Raw genomic sequence first — 24,356 nt, forward strand, 5'->3', positions numbered from 1 at the left:
ATTTCCTCCCATGGGTCACTATTTATTTGGAAGGAAACCCTCTCCCCTGAAGCTATTTGACCACTGCTTCCCACCGCAGGATGCCCCTGAATTCTGGCCAGAACTGTGTCACGGGCCAGTGCTTGACCTCCAAGGGAGCTGGTGCTGGTATCGGGAAACTTCAGTGGTGGTCCTGAGGTAGGAGCGGAGTTGTCTGGGGCCCATCTGCACCAGTCACCTCATAAGCCTCAGGTGGCTTCTGCCCAGTTCTCTCACGTCAGCATCCCAGCCACATCCCTCCATGTGTCTTCCACAACAAGTCTTTCTTTTTAATGTAAAATGTATTAAATTAATACCATCCAGGAGAATTGACGTTTTGGGAAGACATGCCTGGTGTACTGTAGCTTCCATGTCAGTAGGTCCATGTACCCTACCTAGTTTGAGAAATCCAGAGTTAACACATACATTGCAGCATTCACTGAAAAGCTTTTTGAGAAACAGAGGGACTCCAACAAAATGCTGCAAACCCCTAGATTTTGGCGTTCCAAGCTCCTTGGTTGGAGATGGTGGTAGAAGGCGTGGAATGGTGGCGGGGCGGGACTTGATCATGGCGGCCGGGCGGGACTTGATCATGGCGGCGGGGCAGGGCTTGATCAGGATCGAGAGGGTGGCTGGGCTTGGTCAGCGCTTGACTGGGGTGGGATTTGTGGTGAACCACCAGCCCCTGCCCCAGCTGACGAACAGAGATGATTCCTCTCGAGTAATCTTCTGGGAAAGGAAACTCTGAACGCTGAAGCCAACTTGGTAGCCCTCTGATGATAGTCAGCTCAGTTCAGTTCAGTCCCTCAGTCCTATCCGACTCTTTGTGACCCCATGAACTGCAGCACGCCAGGCTTCCCTGTCCATCACCAACTCCCGGAGTTCACCCAAACTCATGTCCATTGAGTCGGTGATGCCATCCAACCATCTCATCCTCTGTTGTCCCCTTCTCCTCCTGCCCTCAATCTTTCCCAGCATCAGGGTCTTTTCAAATGAGTCAGCTCTTCACATCAGGTGGCCAAAGTATTGGAGTTTCAGCTTCAGCATCAGTCCTTCCAATGAACACCCAGGACTGATTTCCTTTAGGATGGACTGGTTGGATCTCCTTGCAGTCCAAGGGACTCTCAAGAGTCTTCTCCAACACAAATCAGTTTTCTCACTGAGCCTATCCCATCCCCCAAGCTCTGTACCAAGCACTCATCACGAACTTAATCCTCACAACAGCTGTCTGAGTTAATATTAATATTCTTTTCTCATTTCATGTAAGGAGGAATTTTGAAGCTGAGGTAAGCAGACCCAGGTCATTCAGCTCATAAGTGGCAGAGCCAGATCTGGACCCCGGGTCTGACCTGAGGGCCCCCTGAGCCTCAGTGAGTTTCTTCATGTGGGACGACCACCACGCACTAAGCCCAATGTAGTCGTTTTTTGCTTCTGTTCCCACAGGCAACACAGACACACTGGGACAGTCTGTGGTCTCACTCTGGTTTCACAAAACAGGGAAGAGGCCTTGTTTAAGGTTTCTCTCGTTTGGGAGTGTGGGAGACAGGCACCGCGCCCTCCCTCCCTGCCCCCACTGCACCAGCGCTGTGTCTGCAGCGGCCCTCCTCTCACCAACCCTCAGGGGGCAGGCAGGAGATGGGATGCTCCAACTCTGCAGCTCTTCAAGGGAAAACCACAGGCTGGGGCTGCCACCCGCCCCCTCATCAATCCATCTTGTAGCATCTATTACTACTGCTTTTCTGCTCCTTGACTTTTAAAAGAAAGGGTATTTCCAGGTAGCTGAGGAGTGAAGACTTATCAGAGGATTGGAGGGAGCCAGCTCTTCTCGAAGTGCCCCTGGCGAGTTGTGGGCAGGGTGAGGGCCTGGGATGCAGCCCCCAGATTTTGCTGGAGCCTGAGGGCAACCACTCAGAGGCCTGGCCCTGGGGTGGGGGTGGGCACGTCTGGGAAGGCCTGTTTGTTCTTTGCTGACCAGAGAAGGCTGCAGTGCACATCTGGATCAAATCAGCTGTCAGGAGGTTGCTAAACACTAAAGTGCCCACAGAAGATGTCGTCGGCTTGCCAGCTCAGAGACAGGTTGGAGGTATGTATGTTTTGCCACCCTGGGGCATGGCATTGAATCAGAAGGGTTTTTTTTTTTTTATTCCACAGATTGCCTGGAAGTTGGCTTTCCAGGGGATAACATTGTTTGGACTTTGAATCAACTGGTTCTTTTCAAACAAACTCCTCCTCATGGCCAAGATTTCTCTCCTTCTGCCAAGGGAACAACTCCCTCAGGGTTCCTGACAGGTCCCTCTGTAAGTGCTGGAGATGAGTCATGGGGGAGGGGGTCTGGCTCCAGGGCTGAGGGCTGGGGGTGGGGTGCTGGAGCTGGGCCGGCAGCTCTCAGGTCACAGGCCTGGCTTCACCCGCCATTCTACTGAGAAAGGCCTCTGTCTTGCTTTTCTGAGCCACACTTTTGTGTAGCTGAGAGGGGCCTAATTGCCTAGGAATGTGACATTTTTCAGTTGCTTCGGGCTGGATAAGCTTCTTGTCCGTGGAGTCATACAAGGTAGAACACTGCCTGCTGCGGGGATACTGAGAAGGAGAAGGCAGAATCCCTGCCTTCTAGAATGGAATACTCCAGTTGGAAAGATAAGACAGACATCTTCAGTGAAATGATAAGACTCAAATGACAGAGCGAGCGTCATCCTGGGTTGGGACACGGCTAACTGAGGAGACGCCAGTGACTTTAGAAGGGGAGCTGAACTTCCTGTGGTTGTGAGAAGGAAGAAGGTGGGATGAGGGGAGGGGTGGGAGAGCTTCCGCAAAAGGATCTACCGGGCTGGACTTGAAAGACTTAGTGCAATTTAGACAATTAGTTATAGTAATAGGGCTTCCTAGGTGGCACAGTGGTAAATAATTCACCTGCCAATGCCGGAGACGCAAAAGATGCAAGTTCAATCCCTGGGTCCGGGAGATGCGCTGCAGGAGGAAATAGCAACCGCTCCAGTATTCTTGCCTGGAAAATTCCATGGACAGAGGATCCGGGCAGTTACAGTCCATAGGGTCACAAAGAGTCAGACACGACTGAGCGCATGTGTATGTGGGTTCGTGCGCGCGTGCGCGTGCACACACACACACACACACACACACACTACTTTTTCTACTTTACAGATGAGAAAATTATTTCAGAGAAATTAAGAAACATGTCCAAAGTCACCCAACTGGTAAGAAGGGAATCTAGAATTTGAACAGAAGTGAGTCTTGTTCCAAAGTCTATTTTTATCTTCTGGTGGCTGTTGGGAGACAACTCTCCATGTGACTCTTGTATTTCTGTTGTCTTGTGAGTAAACTGACTGCTCTTTGTTCTCTGTTATCTTTTTTAAGATGTTTGCACTGCAGTCAGTCTTGGAAGATAACAGCAATATCTTCTTTCAAAACAAGGAGCAGGCATGCTCACTGGTCGTTACACAAAATTCAGGTTCCCTAAGCCCTGCATTCCTCTCCTTTAGTGAAAAAAACCGTGAGAGCAATGGTTCATGGGTCCTCTTCATGCTGTGCTGTGGGGGCTGGAGTTTTGGAAACTGGTGCTGAATGTGCTGATGTGCAGTATGCTAGCTGCCCCGTGAGTAGTCAGCCCTTGGTCTCTGACCCAGGAGTCTCGTGGCTTCTTCTGGCATCCATGAAACTGAGTGATTCAGTTGTTAGCTTGCAAGTGGGGCAAATCTCAGACCCTTCATAGTTTTTGACAGTGGTGTGTGTGTGTGTGTGTGTGTGTGTGTGTATGTTCCTGCCCTTGGAGCCTGACGTGGGGAAAAGGAAGGCCCTGGGTGAGGAGTGAAACTTTTCAGGTCAAGCTGTGGAGGCAGGAAACGGAAGCCTTTCATTGAGGATCAGTGTGTCTGTGGGTTTGTGCTTGGATGTTTGTGTGAGGGAGAGGTGGAAGGCAAAGATGAAGGAATAAATTATAGATAGCTTCTGAAATCCCTACAAATGGAAGAAAAGAGGATTATGAGGATAGAGTGCCAGAAATATGATTGGCACCTGTGAATATTTCTCCAGTATTGCCTAGAAAGACATTTTAATGTGGCCCAGCAGCAGTCGCTGACGGCATACTCGGAGTATGGTACAAGGAGGGCCCACACCTGGTCCTGCCATGTTTGTCTGCCTCATGGTTTGTGGACCAACTGTGGCCCTGCTATTCCTACCTCCTTCCCCATTTCTCCTCCCCAGGGGGATCTGGGCTTCAGTTGAAAGCACTGAAGAAGCAGCCTCAGCTCCCCAGTGGCTGGTGCAGAGCTGGTGTTTGATATACAGGGCTTTGTTGTCTGGACTCGTTGGTTGCCTGAACTGTAGCTAAGGATGGTAGCCTGCCTGGCACCCTCCCCTCTGTCAGCCAGCGTGTACCCCGCTCATCTGACTCCTGCTTTTAGCCTTCCACTTCCTTGTTTACAGGCTCAGTCGGGCCCCAGCTGTTCTCTTTGCCTGCCCAGTTTGGGCTGTAACCTGCCAAGCTCCACCTACCGATATTGGGATGGATGGTGGCAAAGATGGCATATGGCCTTCCAGTAAGAGTGGAAAACAGCGAGGGCTATCTGTACAGCATTCCCCACAGCAGAGCCTCCACCTAGGATGATGTCTGCTCTTTTCCTTTTTCCCTGGTTTGTGGATGCATTCCTTCCTGCCCCTGCCCTACTCGTGCCATAATGCTTTCCCTGGGTATGGAGACACACTTGGGCTCTCAGCTGATGGTGAACTTGGCTCACAAGCTGCGCTGGGACCTGGACCTGTGGAAGGGCTGGGTGTAGACAGAGCAGCTGTCAGGACTCTGGGTGCATCTCCTTGGTCTTCACCATCTCCACGAATGCCAGGCCTACTTCCAAATGCCAATACTGAGTCTCTTTACACAAGGACTTGCTTTGCTGTCAAGGCCCTCTTCTTCCAAGTGCCAGGCAGGCTAGAAATGCCAGGGCATGAATGCCTTCAGGAAACAGAGAGAAAAAAAGTGAAAAAAATGAACTGAGTCTCACTGAGTTATAGTACAACTCAAATGGTCTATTGTTGTTCAGTTGCTAAGTTGCGTCTGACTCTTTACGACCCATGGACTGCAGCATGCCAGGCCTCTCTGTCCTTCACTATCTCTCAGAGTTTGTTCAAACTCATGTCCATTGAGTTGGTGATGCCATCCAACCATGTTGTCCTCTGTTGTCCCTTCTTCTCCTGCCTTCAATCTTTCCCAGCATCGGGGTCTTTTCCAATAAGTTGGCTCTTCACGTCAGGTGGTCAAAGTATTGGAGCTTTGGCTTCAGCATCAGTCCTTCCAATGGATAGTCAAGATTAATTGCCTTTAGGATTGACCAGTCTGATCTCCTTGCTGTCCAAGGGACTCACAAATCTTCTCCAGCACCACAGTTTGAAAGCATCAATTCTTTGGTTCTCAGCTTTCTTTATGGTCCAACTCTCACATCTGTACATGACTACTGAAAAAACCATAGCTTTGACTATATGGACCTTTGTTAGCAAAGTGATGTCTCTGCTTTTTAATGCACTGTCTAGGTTGGTCATACCTTTTCTTCCAAGGAGCAAGCATCTTTTAATTTCATGGCCACAGTCACCATCTACAGTGATTTTTGGAGCCCAAGAAAATAAAATCTGCCACTGTTCCCATTATTTCCCCATCTATTTGCCTTGAAGTGATGGGACCAGATGCCATAATCTTAGTTTTTTGAATGTTGAGTTTTAAGCCAGTTTTCACTCTCCTCTTTCACCATCATCAAGAGGCTCTTTAGTTACTTTTTGCTTTCTGCCATAAGGGTGGTATCATTTGCATATCTGAAGTAGTTGATATTTCTCCTGGCAATCTTGATTCCAGCTTGTAATTCATCCAGCCCGACATTTTGCATGATGTACTCTGCACATAAGTTAAATAAGCAGGGTGACAATATTCAGTCTTGATGTACTCCTTTCCCAATTTTTAACCAGTCCATTTTTCCATGTCCAGTTCTAACTGTTGTTTCTTGACCTGCATACAGGTTTCTAAGGAGACCAGTAGGGTGGTCTGGTATGCTCATCTCTTTAAGAATTCTCCACAGTTTGTTGTGATCCACACAGTCTAAGGCTTTGGTGTAGTCAATAAAGCAGAAGTAGATGTTTTTCTGGAATTCTCTTGCTTTTTCTATGATCCAACAGATGTTGGCAATTTGATCTCTGGTTCTTCTGCCTTTTCTAAATCCAGCTTTTACATCTGGAAATTCTCAATAATATACATGTAATTGGAGTCCCTGAATGAGGATGGGGCAACATAATATTTATAGAAATGGCTGTATCCTATTTCATTGTATTAATGAACTTTATTTAATTATTCCTTATTGTTGGTATTTAGGTTGTTTTCAATACCATTAGAAGTAACATTTTAATGAACACTCTTGTTCATATGTCTTTTAGTGTATTTCCATTTCCTTGGGATAAATGCCTACAAGTGTGTATGTTGGGCCACAGAATATAAACATTTTAAAGGCTTTTAAAACTTTACTCTTCAGAAACATTGACCCCATTTACCCTCCCATAAGGAGCCTGGAAGGCAGTAGCACACACTCCAGTGCTCTTGCCTGGAGAATCCCATGGACGGAGGAGCCTGGTGGGCTGCTATCTATGGGGTCGCACAGAGGCGGACACGACTGAAGTGACTTAGCAGCAGCAGCAGTAGCAGCAGCAAGGAGCCTGGAAAGTTCGTGTTACCTTATACCTACACACACATCGGCTGAATTGTGCCGGTTTGATAGACAGAGTGGTGTTTTTATTGTTGCAAGGTTGCATTACTTTGGTTGTTACTGAAGTTGAACAGTGTTTTTATTTTCCATTTACAGAGCTGTCTGCTCGTGTCCATTGCCCACTTGAACATTGTGTTATCCATTTTTTTTCTCACCAATATGTAATTTTTCTTTATAGATTAACTTTCTTCTGTCATCTTTCAACTTTTCCTATTTGTCATTGGCATTTTGGATCAGTTCCCATTGTGTTTTATGCTAGTCATCTTTTTGACTGATAGTGCCAAAATATGTTGATGTTTTCCAACCCATAGTTCACCTATCTGTTGTCATATGCTATCACTAATGTTAGAGGTAATGAGGATAAAAGACCTTTGTTCAGTAATGACTTGGGCAAGAAGCATGCATTCATGGCTGCTGTGCAAAGTGTGCTTATCCAAGGATGCCAGAGTCCCCCCCTCCTTCCCTCAGTGGGTGTCAGCATCAACCTTGGGATACTTTCTTATCATTCTCAGAAAGATGTTTTAGTGTTTTCCAGAGAACAGAACCCATAGGATCTGTATGTGTGCAGTCATGGAGACTAATGAGTCCAGGCTGTAAGGTGGGCTAGCAGGGTGGAGACCCAGGGAAAGCTGATGTTCCAGTTTGAAGGCCGGCAGAGAGAGCTGATGTTGCAGAGGAAGTCTGAGGGCAGTCTGCTGGAGAATCCTCTCTTACTCAGGGGAAGTTTGGTCTTTTGTTTTTTCAGTTGCCTTCAACTGATTGAATGAGGCCCATTCATGGTATAGAGGGCAATCTGCTCTACTCTAGTGATTAAAATTGTAATCTAATCTATTGTTACAGTCTACCCATCTAAATGTTAATTTCATTCATAAAACACTCTTACAGAAACACCTGGAATAATGTTTGACTAAATATCTGGGAAATGCTGCCATCTATATCTCATAACTATATCTATCTGATCTAGAGATAACTGCTTTTATTTGTCGCTATATTTCCAGTACTTAGCACAGGTGGTGAGTGACAGGTATTGGATGAGTGAATGACTGATTGAAGATGGACTGAAGATGCTCAGACACTGGGTACCAGAATTAGGATCAGAATTTACTTTCTCTGGAATTCAAGCCCTATGTGCCCCCTTCCCGATGCATCGACTTCTGGGTTTACAGAGGCATTTATAAAGGTCAGTCTTTCTGGAAGATTCTCCAGCCGTAGGGCTGACTCCTTCCTCAACTGGCTCCTGATACCAGTCAGGCTCTGCCTCTACTGTCTCAAGGCTCTTTACAAAGTCAAGCAGAATTATCCCTTAAACAATCTCTTCCTTTAAAAACCTCTGAATAATTAACAATGGAGAGGCTACTACTGGGGAAGAATAGAACTCTTTGAGGGCTGTGCTTTCACTTGCCTGTCCTGAAGCCTCATAGAGTAGAGAATGCCAGAAGAATATTGCCAAGACCTGGGACTGAAGTCAAGGTAATTAAATAAAATCTCAGACTCTTCCTGAGGAGTAAACATAACTTTTCATAAGAACTAATTGTTAGGAAATCTATAGGTACTTTTCAGATTTAAGAGGCTGATTCATGTTAGCTGGTGTTATTCTCCTTAAGTGCTCCTCTTTAAACATATTGACTGTTCTTACTTAGGTCTCCCTTGCCTCCCATTTTTTTCTTCTTTGTGAAAGTTATGGTTGATTCAAGTTACTAAGATTTTACCAAGAATGAGTAGTAGGCCCTTTGTGGAAACATGAAATGAACATTGTGGCTTCACCCTCAATAAAATGAGGATAATAGCAGACAACTTAAAATGTTCCAGGCAGTGTGTTAAACATTTTACATGCATTATTTAGCTCCCTTCTCACAATGACCCTAGGAAGTAGAAGGGTCATTTATTTATCATTTTTATTGTTTCCACTTTACAGATGGGAAAACTGGGAACAGAGTTCCAATATCTTGTCTTGGTTGAAAAGTCAGGATTCAAACCCACATTCTTCTGGCCTCAAAGCCTGAGGTCTAGGTCATTGGATTGTATTTCTTCTCATGATCCACTAGGTGATTTATACAAAAGAATTCTTAGCTACTAAATCTTAGGACACAAAAAATCCATATAAAATTATTAAAATAAATTAACACTTCAATATAAAACTGTTAATAATGGATAAATCTTAACAATCATGCATGGATATAGGTATAGAAGATTTTGACTTTTGTTTTCAATTATTAGTATTTTTGGAGTTGCTCAGGCTCACAACTTTTTCTTTTCAAATAGTCTAGAAGGGTACAAGATGAAGAAGAAAACTCTTCTACCTTTATTGCATATTTGCTCTATTATTTAAGAATATTTAATTTAGATATAGATGAAAAGAAAACAAGTAGAATGGATGAAACTTCTCTCTAGAAGGGTAGTTACAGATAGTGTGTAAACAAGTAGTTTGTAAGATCCCCAGAACTTATTCCTCTTACAACTGGGAGTCTGTCCCCTTTGATCAGCATTTCTATCTCCCCCATTTTTCAGTCTTTGATATACCTGGAATTTATTTTAGTGTAGGGGCGAGAAAGCTTCCAGCTTTGTTTTCCTCCAAATGATTTGCCAGTGTTCCCAAATTCATTGAATAATCTACCTTCCTCTATTGCTTTGCAATGATCCCTTTGTCATATATAAAAATTCTATATGTGTTTGGATCTCTTTTGCATTGGTATGTCTCTCTGTTCTTGTGTTGATCCAAACTGTCAATTACTGTAGCTTTCTATTTCTGTTATTTAAAAAATGTATGATAGAGCAATCCTTCCCATTCCACTGGGAATTATTCTTTTTAAATGTTTATTTTTAAACACTTTTAAACATTAAAAAAAAAATGTTATTCTTTTAAAAATGTTTTTTCATGGCCTATCTCACATGTTTATATTCCATATGAAACTCATGCTTTTCCCCCTTAGAATCAATTTGTCTAGTCCCCCCTAAAATCTTACTAGTTTTTTAGAAGTTGAAGTCAGATTAAATTTTGAGATAATTGAGCAATTCTGAGATAATTTAAATATACGTTTAGAGATAACTGAGTTGATATTTTATTACTCTTGTCTTGCCTTGTTTAATATTAAAGTATAGTAATCCTATTTATTTGAATCTTATTTTGCATATCTTCACAGAAACTTAAAGTTTTTTCATGTAGGTCTGCACATTTCCTATATGATTCCCAAACATATTGTCTATTATGTGCTTTGATTAACAGAAAGATATTCCTTTGTATGTTCTTGAATTGGTGGGGGTTTAAAAGCAAAGAAGCCAAAGCATAGGCTTTTGTGTCTTACTGCCTGATTTAAATCTGATCTTTAGCTTTGTGAATTAATGCAAGTTATTGAAGCTCTCTATGTGCCACAGTTTCCTTTCCCACAGAATGTGGATAATAATAATAGTGCCTACTTGAGGGAATTGTTTAGAAGATTAAGCAATTTATTTTTGAAGAGTTCTTTGAAAAGTGCCTGCCACATAGCAAGCACTTGAGATGTTAATTATGTTGCAGAGCTATTGATTTCTACCAGTTAATTTCACAATTAACCACTTTACTGAATTTTATTTTTTCTAACAGTTCTTTGGAGAATCCTCTGGGTAATCAGGGTGTACTGTCATTTTATCCATCAGTTTCAGAAGGTATCTCTTAGTTCCCTCCCTGAGTAAGATGAGGAAATTAGTGCTCAATGCACTTCCCTCCATACCTCCTTCTTCGCCCCTTCTCAGCCGCATTAGGTATGCTATTACCTCTCATCATTATGCTATGTTCTATAAATGTAATTAATAGATGTAATTACATTATTTATTTATAAATATTATTTATAATTTATTTATAAATTTAATAAATGTAACGTAATTTGGTACATTCTTTGATACATAAATGTAAATGATTCTTAATCTGGGGCCTTGGAGAACAGGGCAGTGGCAAGGACAGCGGCTGTGAAATCGTTTTTCATTTTCTCTGAATCCTCACATAAAAGCAGACAGAACTGCTGGATAATAAAGTTACCTAACCTATGGGTAACGTTTACAACACAGCTAGGTTATAAGGAAACTCCAGAACCCTGCAAACACACACAAACCACTAATAATCTCAGAAACTGGATTGTATCAGTATCTGCACAGGATAAAGGACAGAGATGCAACTGGCCATCTTCCAGGCCCGGACCAGGAGAAATCCAACAGATATTCACTGACAAGCATGGAAAGCCACTTCGAGAAAAGAACCAAATGTGAGAAGACTTTTACCATCCGTCCTGGGCTTCCCAGGTGTTGCTAGTGGTAAAGAGCCCACCTGCCAATGCAGGAGACGTAAGAGATGCAGGTTTGATCCCTGGGTCGGGAAGATCTCCTGGAGAAGGGAATGGCAACCCACTCAGTATTCTTGCCTGGAGAATCCCATGGACTGAGGAGCCTGGTGGGCTACAGTCCATGGGGCTTCAAAGAGTCGGACATGATTGAAGCAACTTAGCATGCAGCATGCACTGGAGGGAGGCAAGGGGATCATGGTAAGATATGAAGCAGGTGGACCAGCCAGAGCTCCCTTCCAGCAGTTTATTGTGATAAGGAATATAGAGAGGAAGGAAAGAGAAGGACCAAGAAAAAATGAGAGAAGAGAGCAAAATCTTATAAATAAGGCATTTCATTTTTGAAACATCCCCACTTTCTAAAAAAAAAGAAAAAGAAACCCCACCATCACCAGCATTAATAACAAAACAACAATTGTTGATGTAACACAGAATGGAAACTCCGTGATGTTGGAAAAGCCATGCTAATTTTTCTTTCTGAAAGTCCGGGACAATAAACTTCCCATAAAAATAAAGACCAGAAGGGACTTCCCCGGGGTCCAGTGGCTAAGACTCTGTGTTCCCACTGCAGGGGGCCCAGGTTTAATCTCTGGTCATGGAACTAGACCATGTATGTTGCAACTAAGAGTTTGCATGCCACAACTGAAGATCCTGCATGCCGCAATGAAGACTGAAGATTCTGCATGCTGCAACTAAGACCTGGCACAGCCAAATAAATCCATAAATATTAAAAAAGAACAGAAAATTATTGAAGTCAAATCTCTTAAAACTTATTATAAGAAAAAAAAGTAAGAAGCAGAATGATATCCCTACAATGAATGCATGCCAAGAATACTCGTCTACAAATTAAAAGGGTACTGTACTCTTCTATTTCAAAATGAGCCAAAACAGATTAGTAAGATAATACCAGACGTGAAAGAAAAACACAAATCAGAAATAGAAAATTCAGAAGTGAGGTGACACAGAGGCAAAATGAGGATACAGAAGAATATATTCCAAAGAAAGAACAAGACAAAGCCCTAGTATTAGAACTAGAAGAGTGGATACAGTCTTTGCTAGAAATAAAGAATTCAAGATAATGATCAAAAAGATTCTCAAAAAACTCAGGAGAAGAATGGATAAACATAGTGATAAGTTTAACAAAGAGTTAGGAAATACAAACAAGAACCAAGCAGAGTTGAAGAGTACAAAAACTGAAATTAAAACATATACTAGAAGGAATTAACAGTATATTAAATGATATATGTGAACTGGAAGACAGAGTAGTGGAAATCACCCTCATTGATCAGAAAAAAGAAAAATAGAATTAAAAATAAAGTGAGGATGATTTAAGAGACCTCTGAGACAACATCAAGCATACTAACATCCACATTATACGGTTTCAGAAGGAAAAGAGAGAGAATAAAGGACAGACAACTTATTTGAAGAAATAATTGGCTGACAACTTTCCTAACCTCAGAAATGAAACAGACATCCAGATCCAGGAAGCACAAAAAGTCCCAAATAAAATGAATCCCAAAGAAGTCTCTGTGTGTGTGTGTGTCAGTTGCTCAATCATGTCTGACTCCTTGCAACCCTATGGACTGTGGCCCACCAGGCTCCTCTGTCCATGGGATTCTCCAGGCAAGAATACTAGAGTGGGTTGCCATGCCCTCCTCCAGGGGATCTTCCCAACCCAGGGCTCAAACTGAGTCTCTGACATCTCCTGCGTTGGTAGGCAGGTTCTTTACCACTAGTGCCATCTGGGAAGCCCAAAGGAGTCCATACCAAGACATATTATAACTGAAATGTCAAAATTTAGAGAGACTATTACAAGCAGCAAGGGAAAAGCAACTAGTTGTGTACAAGGGAACTCCCATAAGACAATCAGCTGACTTTTCAGCAGAAATTTTGCAGACCAGAAGGGAGTGGCACAATACATTCAAAGTAATGAAAGAACAAAACCCACTACCAAGAATATTCAATCCAGCAAGGCTCTCATTTATTTGAAAGAGATACAGTTTTACAGATAAGCAAAAGCTGAAAGCATTCAGCACCACCAAACCAGCTTTACAAGAGAGGTTAATGGGACTTATGTAAATAGGAAAGAAAAGACCACAACTAGAAATATGAAAATTGCAAAGGGAAAAGCCTGGTAAAGGCAAACTTTAGGTAAAGGTGGTAGATCAACCACTTACAAATCTAATAGGAAAGTTAAAAGTAGTAAAACCATCTATATCATGATAAATAGTTAAGGGATACACACACACAAAATGTAAAACATGACGTCAAAAAATAAATGTGAGTGCAAGGGGAATAGTAGAACACATTTAAACTTAAGAAAGCAGCAATTTAAAATAATTTGATACACACACATAAACATATCCACAAACCAAAAACCTATGATACATACACACACACACAAAAGAGAAAGGAATTCAAACAATATTAAAGATAGTCATCAAGTCACAACAGAAGAGAGCAAAAGAAGATAGGAATAAAAAGGAACTACAAAAACAATCAGAAAACAATTAACAAAATGGCAATAAATACATACCCACCAATAATTACTTGAAATGTAAATGGACTAAATGCTCCAAGTGAAATAATATAGTGACTGCTTACAGGAGACTGACTTCATATCTAAAGACACACAGACTAAAGTGTGAAAGTGAAAGTGAAAAGTGAAAATGAAGTTGCTCAGTCGTGTCCAACTCTTTGCTACCCCATGGACTGTAGCCTGCCAGGCTCCTCAGTCCATGGGATTTTTCAAGCAAGGATACTGGAGTGGGTTGCCATTTCTTTCGCCAGGGGATCTTCCCAACCCAGGGACTGAACCTGGGTCTCCCACACTGCAGGCAGACTCTTTACCATCTGAGCCACCAGGGAAGCCCCTGACTAAAGTATGGGGACAGAAAAACATATTCTCTGCAAGCGGAAATAAAAAGAAAGCTGAGATAGTAATACTTATATCAGAAAAAATAGACTTTCAATCAAAGACTGTCACAAGAGACGAGGAAGGACATCACATTGTGATCAAAGGATCAATCCAACAAGAAGATATAACAACTGTTAATATATATTCACCCAACATCAGTTCAGTTCAGTCACTCAGTTGTGTCCGACTCTTTGCAACCCCATGAATTGCACATGCCTGGCCTCCCCGTCCATCACCAACTCCCGGAGTTCACCCAGACTCACGTCCCTCGAGTCAGAGATGCCATCCAGCCATCTCATCCTCTGTCATCCCCTTCTCCTCCTGATCCCAATCCCTCCCAGCATCAGAGTCTTTTCCAATGAGTCAACTCTTCGCATGAGGTGGCCAAAGTACTGGAGTTTCAGCTTTAGCATCATTCCTTCCAAAGAAATCCCAGGGCTGATCTCCTTCAGAATGGACTGGTTGGATCTCCTTGCAGTCTAAGGGGCTCTCAAGAGTCTTCTCCAACACCACAGTTCAAAAGCATCAATTCTTCGGTGCTCAGCCTTCTTCACAGTCCAACTCTCACATCCATACTTGACCACAGAAAAAACCATAGCCTTGACTAGATGAACCTTTGTTGGCAAAGTAATGTCTCTGCTTTTCAATATGCTATCTAGGTTGGTCATAACTTTCCTTCCAAGGAGTAAGCGTCTTTTAATTTCATGGCTGCAGTCACCATCTGCAGTGATTTTGGAGCCCCCCAAAATAAAGTCTGACACGGTTTCCACTGTTTCCCCATCTATTTCCCATGAAGTGATGGGACCGGATGCCATGATCTTTGCTTTCTGAATGTTGAGCTTTAAGGCAACTTTTCCACTCCCCACTTTTACTTTCATCAAGAGGCTTTTGAGTTCCTCTTCACTTTCTGCCATAAGGGTGGTGTCATCTGCATATCTGAGGTTATTGATATTTCTCCTAGCAGTCTTGATTCCAGCTTGTGTTTCTTCCAGTCCAGCATTTCTCATGATGTACTCTGCATATAAGTTAAATAAGCAGGGTGACAATATACAGCCTTGACGTACTCCTTTTCCTATTTGGAACCAGTCTGTTGTTCCATGTCCAGTTCTAACTGTTGCTTCCCGACCTGCATACAAATTTCTCAAGAGGCAGATCAGGTGGTCTGATATCCCCATCTCTTGAAGAATTTTCCACAGTTTATTGTGATCCACACAGTCAAAGGCTTTGGCATAGTCACCCAACATAGGAGCATCTAAATACCTGTGGGAGGAATTAACAAACATAAAGGAAAGAATTGATGGTAACACAATAATAAGGGATTTACAACACCCCACTTATATCAATGGGCAGATTGTCCAAGTGGAAAATCAATAGGAAAATATTGGCCTTATATATATCGGATGAACTTTTAACAGACGCATAGAGAGCATTCTGTCTAAAAACAGAAGAATAGGGAATTCCCTGGTGGTCCAATGGTTAGGACTCCATACTTTCACTGTCAAAGGTTCAGGTTCGATCAATGTCAGGAAACTAAGATCCTGAAAGCCATGCAGTGCAGCCAAAAAAATGAAAAGAAAAAAGCAGAAGAATATACTTTCTTTTCAAGTGCACATGGAACATTCTCTAGGATAGGTCACATGCTAGCTTATAAAACAAGTCTCAATAAATTTGAGAAGACTGAAATATCAAGCATCTTTTTTGATCATAATGGTATGAGACTAGAAGTCAACAAGAAAAAACTGCAAAAACACAAATTAAAAATGGCTGAACAATATGCTAGTAAACAACCAATGGCTCACTGAAGAGGGAGGAAGGAAGGGAAGGAGGATAGAAGAGGTTGATATGACTGTGTGTGCGTGTGCATGCGTGTGTGTGTGCACACACACGCATGCAGACACACACGGCATGTAGAATCTTCCCAGACCAGAGATAGAACCCATGTCCCCTGCATCGTCAGGTGGCTTCTTATCCACTGCACCACCAAGGATGTCCAAAAAGGTGAGTCTGGTCTGCAGTTTCTTGATTGACCAGACTATGAGCAGTGGAGAATGAGTGGTTCCCCAAAGCAAAACTGGGGTTTTGAAAGAAGGGAATGCATGCGGTTCAGGCAAAAGGAGAGATGGCCATTGCAGTTTTCTGTCATCTTAGTCCTCCCTGAAAAGATCATTCATTCCCTCTCTTTAGTAGTATCTTGGTTTTTTACCCAAGGAGTAATCCTTCAGCTGACAGTCGTTCTCAAAATGTAAAGGTGTAGCCAGCTGTCCCAGTGACAGGTCATGCTGATTTCTGCTCTCCCTCACACTCCCACTCGCCATTTCTGCCCACTTTGGTCTCAGAGCCCCCCACATGACTCTAACCTTAGCTGCAGTCTTACTCTGCTGTTAATTCCGGGATTTTACTCCTTCCTCTCTGTTTTTAAAATTGAAGTACAGTTTATTTACAGTATTGTGTTAGTTTCAGATACACAGTAAAGTGATGCAGAAAAAATATATTTTGGACTATTTCCCATTATAGATTATTATAAAATATTGGATGTAATTCCCTGTGCTAAAAAAAAAAAATTCCCTGTGCTATACAGTAAATCCTTGTTGCTTATTTGCTTTATATATAAACGTTTGTACTTGTTAATCCCGTACTGCTCATTTATCCCCACCTCCGTTTCCCCTTTGGTAACCATTAAGTTTTTCTGTGTCTGAGAGTCTGTTTCTGTCTTGTATATAAATTCACTGTATTATTTTCTTAGATTCCACATGTAAGTGATATCATATAGTACTCATCTTTCTCTGATTTATTTCACTAAATGTAATATTCTCTAGGTCGATCTGTGTTGCTGCAAGTGCAGTATTTCATTATTTTTTAAGGCCAAGTAATATTGTGTGTTTGTGTGTATCATATCTTCGTAAGCTAATTGTCTTAATGGGCACTTAGGTTGTTTCCATGTCTTGGCTGTCATAAACAGTGATGCTATGAGCATTGAGATGCATGTGTCTTTTAGAATTTTGCTTTTGTAGTTGGTTAATTGCTAAGTCTTTTATGACCCTGTGGTCTGTAGCCTGCCAGGCTTCTCTGTCCTTGGGCTTCCCTAGGCAAAATACTGAAGTGAGTTGCCATTTCCTTCTCCAGGGGATCTTCCTGACCCAGGGATGGAACCCACATCTCCTGCTTGGGCAGGTGGACTCTTCACTACTGAGCCACCAGGAAAGTCCTTTTAGAATTCGTTTTTGTTTTTTCTGGGTATATCCTGCACGGGATTGGTGCATCATACAGTAGCTCTGTTTTTAGTTTTTAAGAAACCTCGGTACTGTTTCACATACTGGCTTCACTAATTTACATTTCTACCAACAGTGAGAGTGTTCCCTTTTCTCCACATCCTCTCCAGTATTTGTTATTTGTAGACTTCTAAATGATAGCCATTCTGACCAGTGTGAGATGATACTTCATTGTGGTTTTGATTTGCATTTCTCTACTAAATAGCATCTTTTCACGTGCCTGTTGGCTAAATGTTTGTCTTCTTTGAAGAAATGTCTAAGTCGTCTGCCCATTTTTTGATTAGGTTATTTGTTTTTTCCAATATAGTGTGATATGAGCTGTTTGTATATTTTGGATATTAACCTCTTGTCAGTCACATTATTTGCAAATATTTTCTCTTATTCTATAGTTTGTCTTTTCATTTTGTTTATGGCTTCCCTTACTAGGAAAAAGCTTTTAAATTTGATTAGTTTCCATTTTTGCTTTTATTTCTTTTGCCTTGGAAGACTGATCTAAAAAGAAAATATTGCTATGAATTGTGTCAGAGAATATTTTTCCTATATTCTATTCTATGAGTTTTATGATGTCATGTCATATATTTAGGCATTTAAGCCATTTTGAGTTTCCTTTGGTCTATGGTGTAGAGTGTTCTAACTTCATTGATTTACATAAAGATATCCACTTTTCCCAGCACCACTTGTTGAAGAGACTGTTTTTCTCCATTGTATGTTCTTGCCTCCTTTTTTATAAATTAATTGATTGTAGATATATGGATTTATTTCTGGGCTCTTATTGTGTTCTGTGGATCCATATATCTGTCATATATCCATATAGCTGATCCGTATATCCTCCTTCTGTGCCAGTACCATGCTGTTTTGACTATGGTAGCTTTTTATGCTGTTTTGACTATGGTAGCTTTTTATGCTGTTTTGATTATGGTAGCTTTGAAGTTCTGTCCACAGTCTAGAAGGGTTATGCCTCCAGCTTTGTTCATTTTTCTTAGGATTATTTTGACAACTCTGGGACTTCTGTCATTCCATATACATTTTAGGATTATTTGTCTAGTCATGTGAAAAATGTCATGAGTATTTTGATTGCATTAAATCTGTAGATTACTTTGAGTAGTATGGCCATTTTAGTAATATTAATTCTTCCAATCCAAGAGCATGGGATATCTTTCTATTTCTTTGAATCATCTCTTCAGTTTCCTTTATCAGTGCTTTATAGTTTTCAGTTTATAGGTCTTTGCTTCCTTGGTTAAGTTTATAGCTAGGTATTTTACTATTCTTTTGATGTTGTTTTTAAATTGGATTTTTTTTAACTTTCTCTTTCTGATATTTCATTGTTAGTGTAAATAAATGCAACAGATTTCTGTATATTAATCTTGTATCCTGTTGCCTTCCTGAATTCATTTATTAATGCTAATAGTTTTTGTATGGAGACTTTAGGGTTCTCTATGTAGAGTATCATGTTATCTCAAATAGGGACAATTTTGCCTCTTCCCTTCTAATTTGGATGCCTTTTATTTCTTTTTCTTGTCTGATTGCTGTGGCTAAGACTTCCTATATTGCATAGAAATGGTGAGAGTGGGAATCCCCGTCTTGTTCCTAAACTTAGTGGGAAGGCTTTTGGCTTTTCGCTGTTGGTATTATGTTGGCTGTGGGTTTGCTGTAAATAGCTTTTAGTATGTTGAGATATTTTCTCTCTATAGCCACTTTGGTGAGAGTTTTTGTCATGAATGGATGTTGAATTTTATCAAGTGCTTTTTCTGAACCTATTAAGATGATCATGTGGCTTCTGTCTCTTCGTTTATTAATTCAGTGTATCACATTGATTGATTTGCATATGTTGAACCATCTTTGCAACCCTGGAATGAATCGAACTTAATCATGATATATGATCCTTTTATGTATTGTTGGACTCAGTTTGCTAATATTTTGCTGAGGATTTTTCTTCTTCTTTTTTTTTGGTTGTGCTGGATCTTCCTTGCTGCTTGTGAGTTTTCTCTAGTTGCAGAGAGTGGGGGCTACTCTTCGTTGTGGTGCACAGGCTTCTCATTGCAGTGACTTATCTTGTAGTGGAGCACAGGCTCTAGACGCCCAGACTTCAGTAGTTGCAGCATGTGGGCTCATTAGTTGTGGTGTGTGGGCTCTAGGGTGCATGGGCTTCAGCAGTTGTGGCACAAAATTTCAGTGGTTTTGGATCATGGGCCCTGGATTACACAGGCTTCAAGAGTTGTGGTACCCGGGCTCAGTAGTCGCAGCTTGCAGGCTCTAGAGCATGGGCTCAGTAGCTCTAGCACATGGGCCTTGGTTGTTCCATGGCATGTGGAATCTTCCCAGACCATGGTTTGAACTTGTGTCCCCTGCAATGGCAGGCAGATTGATGTCCACTGTACCAGCACAGAAATCCTTTGTTGAGCCTTTTTGCATCTGTATTCATCAAAGATATTGGCCTATAATTTTTTTTTTGTAGTGTCTTTGTCAGGGGGATAGTGGTTTCATAGAACGAACTTGGGGGTTCCCTCCCCTCCAATTTTTGTGAAGTTTGAGAAGGATCAGTATAAGGTCTATGTTGTATGTTTGGTAGAATTCCCCTGTGAAGGAATCCAGTTCTAGACTTCAGTGTGCAGAGAATTTTGTTTTTTAAAATTACAGATTTGATTTTGTTTCTAGTGATCTAACTGTTCAAATATCTGTTTATTATTGACTCAGTTATGGCAGGGTGTATGTTTCTAGAAACTCGTCCATTTCTTGTAGCTTGTCCAATTTGTTGGCGTATAACTGTTTATAATATCCTCTTACAATTTTTTTTTTTTTGTATTTCCATTGTATCAGTTGTTATCTCTCTTCTTTCATTTATTGTTTTATCTGAATCCTCTCTCTTTTCGTCCAGGTGAGCCTGGCTAGAGGTTTGTTAACTTTGTTTATCTTTTAAAAAAAAACCTTTTTGTTTTATTGATCTTTTCCACTGTTTTTTTTAATCTCTATTTTACTTATTTCCTCCCTGATGTTCATTATTTTCCTTCTTATGCTGACTTTGAGTTTTGTTTGTTCTTTTTACAATTCTTTTAGGTGGTAGGTTAGACTGTTTATTTGAGATTTTGGTTCTTGAGGAAGGCTTGTATCACTCTGAACTTCTCTTTTAGAACTACTTTTGCTGCTTACTATAGATTTTTATAAGATTGTGTTTCTATTTTTGTTTGTCTCAAGGTATTTCTGATTTCTTCTTTGATTTTATCATTGACTCATTGATTTTTTAATAGCATATTGTCTAGTCTCCACGTATTCATTCTTTTCCCATTTTTCTTTCTGTGGTTGTCTTCCAATTTCATACCTTTGCAGTCAGAAAACATGTTTGATATAAATTTATTCTCTGAAATTGAAGTTTGTTTTGTGACCTAGTATTTCATCTATCCTAGAGAATGTCATATGCACATTTGAAAAGAATGTGTATTCTGATTTTCTTTGGTTGTAGGGTCCTGTAATTTTCAATTAATTCCCACTGGTCTACTTTTTTTTTTTTTTTTTCCAGCTGTGCAGCATGTGGAATCTTAATTTCCCTGACCAGGGATTGAACCTGCACCCCCTGCATTGGGAGCATGGAGTCTTAACCGCTGGACAGCAAGGAAAGTCTCAAGTCCAGTTGGTCTACTGTGCCATTCAGCACCTCTGCTGTCTTACTGCTTTCCGTCTGGATAATTTGTCCTTTGATGTCAGTGGGGTGTTAATGTCTCCTATTTTTTTTTTATTCCTGTGAGTTTTTCCCTTTATCTCTGTTAGTATTTGTTTTATATATTTAGGTGATCCTATATTGGGTGCATATGTGCTAATGAGTATAATCTCCTCTTCTTGTATTGACCGCTTTATCATTACACAGTGTGCTTCTTTGTCTTTTGTTACAGTCTTTGTATGAAGTCTCTTTTATTTGGTATAAGTATTGCTACTCTCACTTTCTTGCCATTTCCACTTGCATGAAACATCTTTTTCTACCCCTAACTTTTAGTCTCGGTAGGTTTTTTTACCCCGAAATTAGTCTTATAGGCATTATGTTGTAGATTTTTGTTTTTCTAGCCAATCTGTCTTTCTGTGTCTTTTGATCAGAGCATTTACTCCATTGATGTTTAAAGTATTGATGGATATGTACTTATTGCCATTTTAATCCTTGTTTTCCAGTTGTTTTTATAGTTCATCTTTTCCCTTCTCATTTCCCAAAAGAAAAAATTGAGGATTTGTTACATTCTCAAGAGTTTAGTTTCCTTTATTCTGATCTCTTATCAGGTGAGTAAGATTTTAACTTTGGGAAAGGGGATAAGGGAGCTTAGAATAGTTTTTTAAAAAAAGAAAGAAATCAAAAAAGCTAAGATTTGGCCCTGGCCTTGTCACTTACTAATGTGAGCCCTTTAGGAGGTTTCTGATTTTTAATTTTAATATCTGAAAAATGAGACTACCTTTGTTTTCCTTACCTGACTGTCATAAAGATAATATTTTAAAAAACACTTTGCAACCTACTATATAAATGAAAGCTATTGTTCAGAAGGGTCAGAACTGCTGAAGCAACACTTAAAATTACCTTTAGCCCATGGGCACCAAAGAAAGTGTGAATCTTGTACAGAAATCAGATTTTAGTGATAAAATACGATCTATAGGGAATGTTGGCTGTGAGGGTGTATCTATTTGTTTAACAAATATTCACTAAGTACCTTCTCCATGTATGGAACAGTGTAAACCACTGGGGATATAGTGGTGAATAAGTCAGTAGGGTGCCTGCCTGCATAGACTGGGGCAGAGATGGACATTATCCAACCAACCACCTAACTTAATATAGTAGAATGTATATGTATGAGAGCAGTGACTTTGCTTTGTTACTGCTGTGTCCACAGTGTCTAGAATGTTCAATAAATCTTTAGTAAATATTTTTTGGACTTGTGGTAATCCCTGGGAAGGAAGAGCTCAGAGAAGTCTGGGTAAACATCAGGGGATCTAGTGTAGACTTGGGGGTTAAAGGCTTCCTTGAGCAAATGATGTTTGAGCTGAGGTCTTAAGGATAAATAAGACTGAACTTGGAAGAGGTAGGAACAGAGTGTTTCAATCCCAGGGATTGAGGAAGGAAAGAACTTGGCATGTTCGGGCAAATAAAAGGAGGTAAGAATATTGAGACAGCCTAGAAAGGGGGACAGCAGGAACATGGAGAAGCTAAGAGTGGAGTGGGAGGCAGGGACTATTTCTCACAGAGACTTTTGAAACTTTAAAAAAGATTATGGGAGCCAGTGAAGGGCTTTGCGCAGAGGTAGGTCAAGATGATATTTGTGTTCTAAGGCAATAATCCTGCAATCTGTGAACTGAGAGAAACCCATTAGGTGGCAATTGCTGAAATTTGGACAAGAAGGGACATTAGTTTGGACTGGGGCCATAATGGGAAAAATGGAGTGAAGTGCATGAAATCAGGAACTATTTTGAAGTTATATCCACAGGACTTTGTGATGGACTGGATGTGAGGAAAGAGAGAGATGAAATAGTCAAGCCTGACTCCTGAATTCCTGTTTGTAGCTGAACAGATTTCCTCACTGAAAGAGGAAACTTACCGAGGTGTCATCTAAAGGTAAAAAGTTCCTTCTGACAGTTTGAGCCCTTGGATACACATAACTGTAGAATTCTGCCTAATCCTCACAAGCTTCTTGTTACTCATTGTCTCTGTTTAACATCTCCACTAAGCTTAACTTAAATCTTGTATAACTTACATTTTGTGGGTTTCATCCATCCACTTATTTCTATCATCTTTTCTAATACAGCTAAATATCCTCAATAATAAAATACACATAATGCTCTATTAAAAATATTTTGAGTCCTTTAAAGTGCCTAGCACAAAGTCTAGTACCTTATAGACATCCAAAAATAAAGAGTAGGTATATAGCATGTTCATATCTTATATGTAGGTATGTCCTACTTCAGTCAAACAAAATATGTAAAAATTTGGATTAAAAATGTAAATTAGGTCATACTTATTCACTTTAGAAAGTATTGTTTCACTCTATAAATGATTATCCATAGTAAATTTCCTGATGTATTTAAAATATGGTTCAATTTACAACAACCATAATTACATATATGATCACGGATAACTCTTACATATAGTGAGGTATATTTAGATTACATAGAATGCTGTTTGTTTTCTCTCTCTGAGTGGACTGTCACCTCGTCCTGCTTTACCAACAGCACTTGAAAAAGGCAGGCAATTCTAACGCTCAAAACCTTGAAACTGGACAGGAGGACATCTCTCTTAGGATACCATTTGGTTGCTATTGCAAAGGACAAAATAATAGTGGCTAAAACAGGACAGAAGTATCTTTCTGTGGTAGGCCAAGTAATGGCCTCCCCCAAATATTTATGTCCTAATCTCTAGAACCTGTGAATATCATCTTACATGTAAAAAGGAACGTTGTAGATGTGATTAAGGTTACAGACCTTGAGATTGAGATATTTTCTTGTATTATCTAGATGAGCTCTTAAGAGCAGAGACCTTTTCCTGGCTGTGGTCAGAGAGGGATGTGATGATGAAGGAGGGTCAGAGAGGTTAACATGAGAAAGACCCAACCTGTCATTCCCTGCTTTAAAGATGAAGGAAGGGAAGGAGCCACAAGCCAAGGAATGTGGCAGCTTCCAGAGGTTGGAAAAGGCAAGAAAACAAAATTCCCCACAAAAATTCAGGAGGGAACCTAGCCTTGTCCTCTGAAACCCTGCCTCACTTCTGACCTATAGAACTGTAAAATAATAAATGTGTGTTGTCTTAAGCCACTTAATTTGTGTTCAGATATTATAGCAGCAGTAGAAGACTTTGGTATCTGAAAGTTGGATGCTGCTGTAGCCAATACTTAGAAATGTTGAAATACGTTTGGAATTATGCAGTGGGCAGAGGCTGGAAGAATTCTGAGAAGGCTAGATTGCCTTAGACTGCTGGTAGAAATAGAAATGCTGAAGTCTCTGCTGGTGAGGGCTCAGAAGAATCATCATAGAGGATATCTAAATGGTTGTAAGCAGACTTTTAATAAACCTGGGCCTTAAGGACAGTTCCCATGAGGATGTAGAAGGAAATGAGGAACGTGTTATTGGA

General features: G+C 40.7%; 1 protein-coding gene across 1 annotated transcript in view; it reads left to right on the top strand.

Moving 5' to 3' along the window:
* The first annotated feature begins 2,178 nt into the window (after positions 1–2,178).
* Positions 2,179–24,356, top strand: part of GEM (GTP binding protein overexpressed in skeletal muscle) — a 56,709-nt gene continuing 34,531 nt past the window's right edge. The window contains exon 1 of the mRNA XM_070802899.1: positions 2,179–2,315. The gene's annotated coding sequence lies outside the window, so the exon portion shown is untranslated. The remainder of the gene's footprint in view (positions 2,316–24,356) is intronic.

Source organism: Bos indicus, chromosome 14, assembly GCF_029378745.1.
Source record: "Bos indicus isolate NIAB-ARS_2022 breed Sahiwal x Tharparkar chromosome 14, NIAB-ARS_B.indTharparkar_mat_pri_1.0, whole genome shotgun sequence".
Taxonomy (NCBI): domain Eukaryota; kingdom Metazoa; phylum Chordata; class Mammalia; order Artiodactyla; family Bovidae; genus Bos; species Bos indicus.